Source organism: Amblyraja radiata (assembly GCF_010909765.2).
Source record: "Amblyraja radiata isolate CabotCenter1 chromosome 43 unlocalized genomic scaffold, sAmbRad1.1.pri SUPER_43_unloc_2, whole genome shotgun sequence".
Classification (NCBI taxonomy): domain Eukaryota; kingdom Metazoa; phylum Chordata; class Chondrichthyes; order Rajiformes; family Rajidae; genus Amblyraja; species Amblyraja radiata.
In genome coordinates, this window is record NW_022630090.1 from 22,501 (window position 1) to 32,521 (window position 10,021).

Below are 10,021 nucleotides of genomic sequence, written 5' to 3' on the forward strand. Positions count from 1 at the left end.
TCCCCCTTCTCTCTTACAGTCTGTCACCTGTTGTGGGCAGAAATTCTGGCAGTTTCTCAGCCGCCAGCCTGCCAGGTCCGAGTGATTGTACTGACAGGCCTCAGTGACTGAGCTGCCAGCCCTCAGTGACTGTGCTGCAAGCCCAAAAATCCATTTGGCCCACAAATTTCATACTAGCCCTCTGGAAATCAGAACCTTAGGCCCCCAACACTCATACTAGCGCAACAGAAATCCCCCCCCCCCCACTGGCCAGCAATATTGGCATTGGTGGAGAGGTGGAATATTGTGTTGCGTGTCCAGCCTTCCCGTGTGATGACGGGACCCAACGGGTCCCACTTGGTCTAGTATGTTATATATGTGATGAAGGCAGAGAATGTTACTTTTCCAGCGTCAAAATAGGATACATTCCAGGCAGGCAAAGTGTGCGGTTACCAGCGCTGCTGGGATTATCGAGTTAAGGTGACAATCTGATGAGCCGTAATCACTTTGAATTAATTCCTCCACCTGTGGTCGCCGTCTGTCTTGAAACTGGGCACCAGAAGCCCCGAGACAGTGCCAGGAATTTGAGACCACCGTGTTCAATGAAGCGTGGTGAAGGAAATCAGACAAGTAACTTGAGGTGCAGAGTTGGATCTGATTAAGTTTGAAACAATATTCCCTTTGCTGTAACAAAGCCGCTCCCAAATCCCATTTCTGAATAATTTAAAAAATATTCACAACCTGTTAACAGCGTGGATTTCACATGCCTGATGCCATCTGTTTGGGAAATTTTTCAACGTCTCTATTTTTAACTCTGTTAAAACTTCACTGTCCCGGCCGAGATGGGAAATGGTATAAAATCTCCTGGATTGTTCTGCCCCAGCATTTCATTCCGGGAGATTATAGATTGCACACGGTGACGTGGCTGAGAAGAGAACACGATGGACATGGTAGACAGATATCACAGTGTGGAGAAAATCGTGTATGTGATCATTGCTATCGTTGGAGTCCCTGGTAAGTGAGCAGAATAATTATTTTGTTATAAATCCGTGTCTTAATGTTTTATCCTGATGTTGATCATTTTTGCAAGTTTCCCAAATTATGATCGTTGTACACGGATGTCAGTGATATTAATCCTCGCCGTTTAATTCACGCCGAATTTATTTTAATTTTTTACCGTGCTCCCTCTCTATCAGAAACGAATTCTCTTTTCTTGTCAATCTCGAGACCCACTCTAATGTTGTTCTTGCCTTCAGTGGCACCGTGCCTTGAGTTGCCACACTGCTCGGGAAAGGCAGCTATCCGGAGATGTGTGACTGAGCGGGGTTTACTTTGTGAAGTTCACAATGGGGTGAATTTCACAGTGGAGTTCATTATGGAGTGTCACAATGGAGTCCGTCACAGTCGGATACCATCGCCTGTTGGAGCTGGCAAAGATTGACTGACAAGGGGCTTTAGTAGGAATGACTGTAGAGCAGCAATGGCAGGTATTTCTGTGAATAATTCGGAAGGTGCTGGATCATTTCATTACAAAGAGGAAGAAAGATTCCAGGGATGAATAAGCCGACAAAGGCTGACAAGGGAGGTCAGGGACAACATAAAAGCAAAGGAGAAGGCATATAACATTGCAAAGATTTGTGGTAAGTCAGAGGATTTGGATGTTTTCAAAGAACAACAACAGTTAACTGAAAGGACAATACTGCGAGATAAGATGAAGTACGAATATAAGATGTCCAAAAATATAACAGTGGATAGCAAGAGTTCCTATGGATATATGAAGAGTAAAACAAGGGGCAAGAGTGGCGGTTGGGGTGCTAGAAAATGATGCAGGCTAAGTGATAACGGAAAATCAATCAATGGCAGTGGGATTGGATAACTGTTTTGCATCGGTCTTCACAGTGGAAGACACCAGTCGTGCGCGTGTGATCCGGTCGACTCAGTGGGTGAAAGTTTGTGGAGTGGCGATTACTAAGGAGAAGGTGCTGGAAAAACGGAAAAGTCTGAAGGTGGATATGTCACCTGGAGCGGATGGACTGCGCCACTGGGGTCCGAAGGCGGTGGCCTCAGAAATTGAGGAGGCATTATTCAGTTGTGTTATTTCAAGAATCACTAGAGTTAGGGTGGTTCCTGAAGATTGGAACATTGTGAATATCACCCCGCTGTACAAGAAGGCAGCGGAGCAGAATATTGGAAACTACAGGCCGGTTAGCCTGACTTCGGTGGTTGGTAATATTTTAGTGTCAATTACAAAGGATGAGGTTACGAGGTCCTTAGAAGTTCACTATGAACCAGGTCGAAGTCAGCATGGTTTTGTGGGGTAGATCTTGCCTGACGATTCTGCTGGAGTTCCTTGAGGGTTTTAATAGCAGGCCAGACAGGAGAAACGCTGTTGATGGTGTTTTTCCCCCTAGATTTTGGGAAGGCCAACACTCTTGAACTTTAGATGAGTCATGCTGAGTCAGCCATCAAGAACAAGTTCAGTAATGGACCCATATCGTCGAGAGGGGCCATACGAGTGGAGCTGAGGAACAAGAAAGTGATGATCTATAGACCCTCGAATAGTCACCGGGAATTAGAATAACAAATGTGCCAGGAGATTGCAGAGAGCTGCAGGCCGAAAAAGGTTGTAAGAGTAGGGGATTTTAACGTTCCCAATATAGACTGGGAGATCATAGCGTGACGTGTTTAGATGGGGTGCAATTCCTCAAAAGTGTTCAGGAGAGTTTTCATAAGCCTTATGTAGCAATTCACCGCCAGAAGTTCCAGGTCCGCAGAGCAGGAGTTGGACAGGACTGCCACGTCTGAGCACCACGCAGAGTTGACCATGAGGCAGGCGCCCCTTCCTCTCCCTTTCCCAGATGCCAGTGTACGGTCCATACGGTGGATGGAGAACCCTTCAGGCTGGACCGCTGGGTCTGGGGAGCTGGTGGTGAGCCATGTCTCTGTGAAACCGAACACATAGCATTCCCTCAGCTCCCTTTGATAAAGCAGCCTTGCCGTTAAGTCCTTCACTTTATTTTCAAGGGACTGTACATTGGCCAGTAAGATAGTAGGAAGAGGGGGCCGAAGTCCCCTGCGCTTCAGTCTGACCTGAAGTCCTGCCCGTCGGCCACGTTTCCGGACACAATTGAGGCTTACCCTTTGTTTCCAGGTACTATATTTACTGCTGTTTCTGCGGAACTGCGCTGAAACAAGGATTCATTCACAGACGGCAGCTCCAGCTCCGTAACGAAGGGGGGTTCCCCCAAAGTCAGCAGCTCCAGCTTCATTGTTTCTGCGAGATCCAGCCCGTCGGCTCTGGGGGTCATCCCGAGGTCTCCAGGTACCGTACCTGGGATCCTCAGTCAGGTCGGGAGTTTTACAGTCAGCGTAGGGAATTTTAAAGCGTGGTTTCCGCAGCTGCGGGAGATCATGAAATTGCGAGCGCTTTCAGCTGCCCAAGCAGCTTGTCTGAAACGGCACCGATTACTGCCGTTTCCCTGATCCAGGTGAGTTGATAGGAGTTGGAGGTGAACCTTTTCTGTTCTGGTGCTCCGCAGGCAGGCGCCATCTTGCGGTCTCGCTCAAGTTGCCTGGTGCAGGTTATTTGAGGGGAAAGGAACATCGGCCGTGGGATGTTTTTAAAAGTGTACTGAAGAAAGCTAAGGATGTGTACGTCCCGGTTACAGTGACGCGCAAAGCAGGCAAACGTAAGGAAGCTTGGCTGACGAGTGAAATTGAGACGTTAATCAAAAACAAGAAGGATGCATGGGACAGGTGTAGGCAGCTGGGATCAGGTGCACCCCTGGAGGAGTTTCGGGAACTAAGGAGTAACTAATTGTTCCGGTGGGCGGCGCGACTCACGTCGCAGCGGCCTCTGCAGTCCGTCTGTATTTTTGTTATTATATGTCCCGTTTTAATGTAGTTTTTTTTTGTTGGGGTATGTGTGTGTGTGTGTGTGTGTGGGGGGGGGGCGGAGGGTGGGGGGGAAACTTTTAAAATCTTTCCCCTGCACGGAGAACCCGACCTTTTCCCTGTCGGGTCTCCGTTGTCATTGGGGCTGCAACGTGGAGCGGCCTCCGGCAGGAACGACCTAGGGCTTCAGTCGCGGAGCTGCGGACCTATTCACCATCGTAGAGCTGGCCGAGTTCGGAGCGGGTGGAGTGGTGGTGGCGCGCTTCTGCGACCCGACCCCGGGGTTTCGGAGGCTTACCGCTGGTCCGGTGCAGAATGACACCGGGAGCCCGTGGGTCCCTGGTGGGAGACCGCTTTCCGGGGCTTCCGCAACGGCGACTTCACCCGCCCGAGACGCGGGGTCGAGGAGTACCTGGAGCGGGGCCTTACATCATCGCCCGGCGCGGCTTCAACGGCTGCGGGACTTTGTATACAAACTTAAAGCACACGGCATTGGGGGTTCAGTATTGATGTGGATAGAGAACTGGCTGGCAAACAGGAAGCAAAGAGTAGGAGTAAACGGGTCCTTTTCACAATGGCAGGCAGTGACTAGAGGGGTACCGCAAGGCTCAGTGCTGGGACCCCAGCTATTTACAATATATATTAATGATCTGGGTAAGGGAATTGAAGGCAATATCTCCAAGTTTGCGGATGACACTAAGCTGGGGGGCAGTGTTAGCTGTGAGGAGGATGCTATGAGACTGCAAGGTGACTTGGATAGGCTGGGTGAGTGGGCAAATGTTTGGCAGATGCAGTATAAGTGGATAAATGTGAGGTTATCCATTTTGGTGGCAAAAACAGGAAAGCAGACTATTATCTAAATGGTGGCCGACTAGGAAAAGGGGAGATGCAGCGAGACCTGGGTGTCATGGTACACCAGTCATTGAACGTGGGCATGCAGGTGCAGCAGGCAGTGAAGAAAGCGAATGGTATGTTAGCTTTCATAGCAAAAGGATTTGAGTATAGGAGCAGGGAGGTTCTACTGCAGTTGTACAGGGTATTGGTGAGACCACACCTGGAGTATTGCTTACAGTTTTGGTCTCCAAATCTGAGGAAGGACATTATTGCCATAGAGGGAGTGCAGAGAAGGTTCACCAGACTGATTCCTGGGATGTCAGGACTGTCTTATGAAGAAAGACTGGATAGACTTGGTTTATACTCTCTAGAATTTAGGAGATTGAGAGGGGATCTTATAGAAACTTACAACATTCTTAAGGGGTGAGACAGGCTAGATGCAGGAAGATTGCTCCCGATGTTGGGGAAGTCCAGGACAAGGGGTCACAGCTTAAGGATAAGGGGGAAATCCTTTAAAACCGAGATGAGAAGAACTTTTTTCACACAGAGAGTGGTGAATCTCTGGAACTCTCTGCCACAGAGGGTAGTCGAGGCCAGTTCATTGGCTATATTTAAGAGGGAGTTAGATGTGGCCCTTGTGGCTAAGGGGATCAGAGGGTATGGAGAGAAGGCAGGTACGGGATACTGAGTTGTATGATCAGCCATGATCATATTGAATGGCGGTGCAGGCTCGAAGGGCCGAATGGCCTACTCCTGCACCTAATGTCTATGTTGTTATGTTTCTATGTTTGCTAGCGCCCGCCGGGGGCTCCAACAACAAGACCCGGAGCAGGGCGTTGCATCACCCGGCGCGGCGTTAATGGCCGCGGGACAATTGCCATCGCCCGCCGGGGGCTTTGACTCTGACATCGGGAGGGGAATGGGGAGAGCAGGGGAGAGATGAGTGTTTTTGCCTTCCATCACAGCGAGGAGGAGATGTGCTGTGACGGATGTCTGTGTAAATTGTGTTGTGCCTTGGGTCTTTTTTTCTTGTGTGTATGACTGCAGAAACAACATTTCATTTGAGCCTCTATGAGGTTCAAGTGGCAAATAAATTGTATTGTGTGTGTGTGTGTAAACTAACACGGATGTCAGAAAGGCAAAAAGGGAACAGGATATAGCTCTGGCTACTAGCATTAACGACAACCCCAACATGTTTTATAAATAAATAAGGGGGGAAAGGGTTAGAGAGAGAGTGGGACCTCTCATGAATCAAAGCGGCCACCTCGGCGTGGAGCCACAGGAGATGGGCATGGTCCTAAATGAGTACTTTCCCTCTGTACTTACCGAGGAAAAAACAGTCGGACGGAAGCAATTGGAGCAGTCACTGGAAGTGTTTTGAGAGCAGTCAAGAAGAAGTACTAAATGTACTGTCGTGTTTGAAGATAGGCAAATCTCCAGCACCTGATCAGATATATCCGAGGACATTGTGGGAAACAAGAGAGGAAATTGCGGGAGCCCTGGTAGAAATTTACGAATCGTCCTTAAATACATGAGAGGTGCCGGATGACTGGATGGTGGCAAATGTTGCGCCTCTTTTCAAGAAGGGTTGCAAGGAAAATGCTGGGGCCTATCGGCCGGTGAACTTAACATATGTTGTTGGTAAGTTACTGGAGAGTATTCCGATAGATAGGTTATACAGGCATTTGGATGGGCAAGGGCTGATTAGGGATAGTCAGCATAGTTTTGTACGTGGGAGGTCGTGTCTTACATTCGGATTGAATACTTTGAAGACGTGACCAAAAAGGTTGATGAGGGCAGAGCTGTAGATGTTGTGTACATGGATTTCAGTGAGGCATTTGACAAGGTTCCGCATGGTCGGCTGCTCTGGAAGGTTAGATCGCATGGGATCCAAGGAGAGATAGTTGAATGTATGGAAAATTGGTTCCATGGAATGAAGCAGAGGGTGATGTTGAAAGTTTGCATCTCAGACTGGCCTGTGACTAGTGGTGTGCCTCAGGGTTCGGTGCTGGGCCTGTTACCGTTTGTCATCTACATCAATGATTTGGATGAGAACACACAGGGCGAGATTAGCAAGTTTGCTGATGATACAAATGTAGTTTTGCAGATAGTGAAGATGGTTGTGAATGATTGCAGCAGGATCTGGATCGATTGGCCAGGTGGGCGAAAGAATGGTTGATGGAATTTAATGCTGAAAAGTGTGAGGTGTTGCATTTTGGGACGTCGAACCAGGGCAGGACCTACACAGTTAATGGTCGGCCTCTGGGTAGTGTTGTGGAGCAGAGGGATCTAGTAGTACAGGTGCATATTTCCTTGAAGGTCGAGTCACAGGCAGATAAGGTGATCAAAAATGCTTTTAGCACTTTGGCCTTCATCAGAGTATTGAGTATAGTAGTTGGGAGGTCATGTTGCAGTTGTACAAGACGTTGGTGAGACCGCATCTCGAATAGTGTCTTTAGCTCTGAATGTTATAGGACTGTTATAGGAAAGATATTGTCAAGCTTGAAAGGGTTCAGAAATGATTTACGAGGATATTACCATTATTTTTATTCTTTATTCCATGGCGCGCAGGAGGTTGAGAGGAGATCTTATAGAGGTGTACACAATCATGAGAGGAATAGATCGGGTACAGGCACACAGTCTTTCGCCCTGGGCAGGGCAATAGGGGGCGAAAGGACATAGGTTCAAGGTGAAGGGGAAAATTGTTAATAGAAATACGAGGGGTAACTTTTTCACACAAGGGTGGTGGGTATATGGAACACGCTGCCAGAGGAGACAGTTGAGTCTGGGACAACCCCATCGTTTAAGAAACGATTTGACAGGTACATGGATAGGACGGGTTTGGAGGGATAGTGATCAAGCGCAGGCAAGTGGAACTAGTGTAGCTGGGTCATTGTTGTCCGCTGTGGGCGAATTGGGCCGAAGGGCCTGATTCCATACTGGATCACTCTATGACCATGACACCAATTCCCAGCATCCGTTCACTTCCCTTTCTGCAGTGAATTTAATGGCGATTGTGATTCTGTACCGGGGAAAATGCGGCCTCTCCACCTGTACCACTCGCTACGTGGTGGCCATGGCAGCGTCCGATCTACTGGTCCTCATCATCGAGGTCATTTTGCATCAGATCCGAATATATTACTTTCGGTGGAGTTTCCTGGGCATCACCCCTGTATTTTGTGTTACCATGGTGCTAAATTATACAGCTAGAGAGTGCTCTGTCTGGTTCACCGTCACTTTCACGTTTGATCGGTGTGTCGCCATTTGTTGCCAGAAGCTGAAAACAAAATATTGCACCGGGAAAGCTGCGGCCGCGTTTTTCGCAAAAACCGACGTTCTGATTCTTCTGAAAAACGTCACTTTCTACGTCGTAAGTGGACCCGCTGTGATCATCGGCAATGTCGCATGGGGCTGAAAACGTTGGCCAGTGGTAAAACTACCCCCGGATGGGAGGTATTTACCTACTTCGACAAGGTTTGCAAACCGGTCGTCCCTTTCGTTGAAATTCTCATGCTCAATGGTCCGACAGTCCGCCAAATTTTAGTGGCTAGTCGAGTCCGTCAGGGGTTGAGGGGTCTGAGCAAGGAGGAGAGCCGCAGTGACCCGGAGGTGGAGAGCAGGAGAAAGTCTGTGGTTTTACTCTTCACCATCTCCGGCAGCTTCATCGCACTATGGCTGACGCTGTTTCATACGTGGTCTATAATAAAATCAGAGGAAATTCAAAAGGTCCGAATGTTTCTGCTCACATCGCTGACGACGTCGGGCATTTTCTGAGTAATCTCAGCTGCTGCATGAACACGTTTATTTACGTGGCCACCCAGTCCAAGTTTAGAGAGCAGCTGAAGGGAACGGTGAAATATCCGTTCGCTTCAATGCTCCGGCTCATTAATAAATGTGCGCCATGAGAGCATCCTACATGCGGGTGCAGCCTCTCTGGCCGTGCTCGTTATCCTGACAATCACACCAGATTTTCCTGGGCGGTTGATCACATCGAGGGCCACGGCTCCGTGACCTCAATCCCCTTTCACAGTGAGAACTGCACATTTGCCCAGTAGACCCGACTCCGTACACAGCCTGGTGTAAACTCCGGCCAAGAACAAATCCTCCCTGCATAGTGGAGACTACTCTGGTGCAAAGTCTGACCTAGTACCAATCGGCCCATTCTCATCTTCAATGGGAACCCATCTGATGTGAACTCCACTCTGGGACCGTTTGTGCGGTTTTACTCCGCAGTGGGGACAGGTCTTGGGCAAATTCCGCCTCGCGACCAATAGTCCCATCTCCCTCCGCAGGCCCGATATACTTCTTGAACGAGGTCCGTCTGAAATAATAATGCCCAGAATGATCCTTCAATCTCCCACATCTGAGCGTGCTCTTCCACCAAGAACCACCTTCCAATCTCCATGCTGAGCGTTGTTCATCTCTAGTAATCTCCCTCTGCCTTTGGGCGTCATGGACTCCCTACCCTAAGATCGGCCTCACCCACCCGACACTGACACTTCAGTAGACAATAGGTCATGTTTCATCCGTTTATTTCAAAAGTTAGAAACGACTCACCTTCCACACTCCTTCACTGCCATGCCCAACCGTCCAACAGTGCCTGCGGATGTCCGTCGGCCCTTCGGCCGAACCTGCCAACACCGACCGACATGACCCAGCAATAAATATGTGGCACGAAGATCCAACCTGGTGACTTTTTGTAGATGTACATGTATCAAGATTTTGTGCCGGTTTATAAATGGAAAAGATGTTCTCAGCATCGTATATCACCCACCTGTGGGGAAGGGAAGGAGGGAGAGTGAGAGTTGCACGGCCAAGATGGGTCTATGTGATCGATAGAAAGGGAGAGGAGGAGGAGGCCAAACATCAAGCGGGGTGATGGGGTTAGAGAGAGGAGGGCAAAGGACGGAGCGCAATAAATAATTCGGAGATAGGGAATGGATAGTGAGAAAGCGAGGGATACGAGCGGGGTAGAAAGAAGAGCGAGCGAAGAACCAGAGAGGGGTAATGCTGAATTTGAAGATGGGAACGACTCACGGAGGGTGAGAGTGAGACAGCAACAGTGAAGAGACGGAGAGCAGAGACACAGGGGAGAGTGAACAGAGGAGAGAAGGGGATGAAAGCGCATGAGGGAGGATGGGGAGAATGTGAGGGACTGTGTAGCGGGAGGATCGAGATGGGTAATATAGCCGGAGAATTACGAATATGAAATTAAACACAAACATAACTCTAAAATGCATTTACATACAATTAGGCTATCTATCACTATTTCAATCGGAATCCCTAGCGACCTCTCGCTGAACCCCAGCACTCC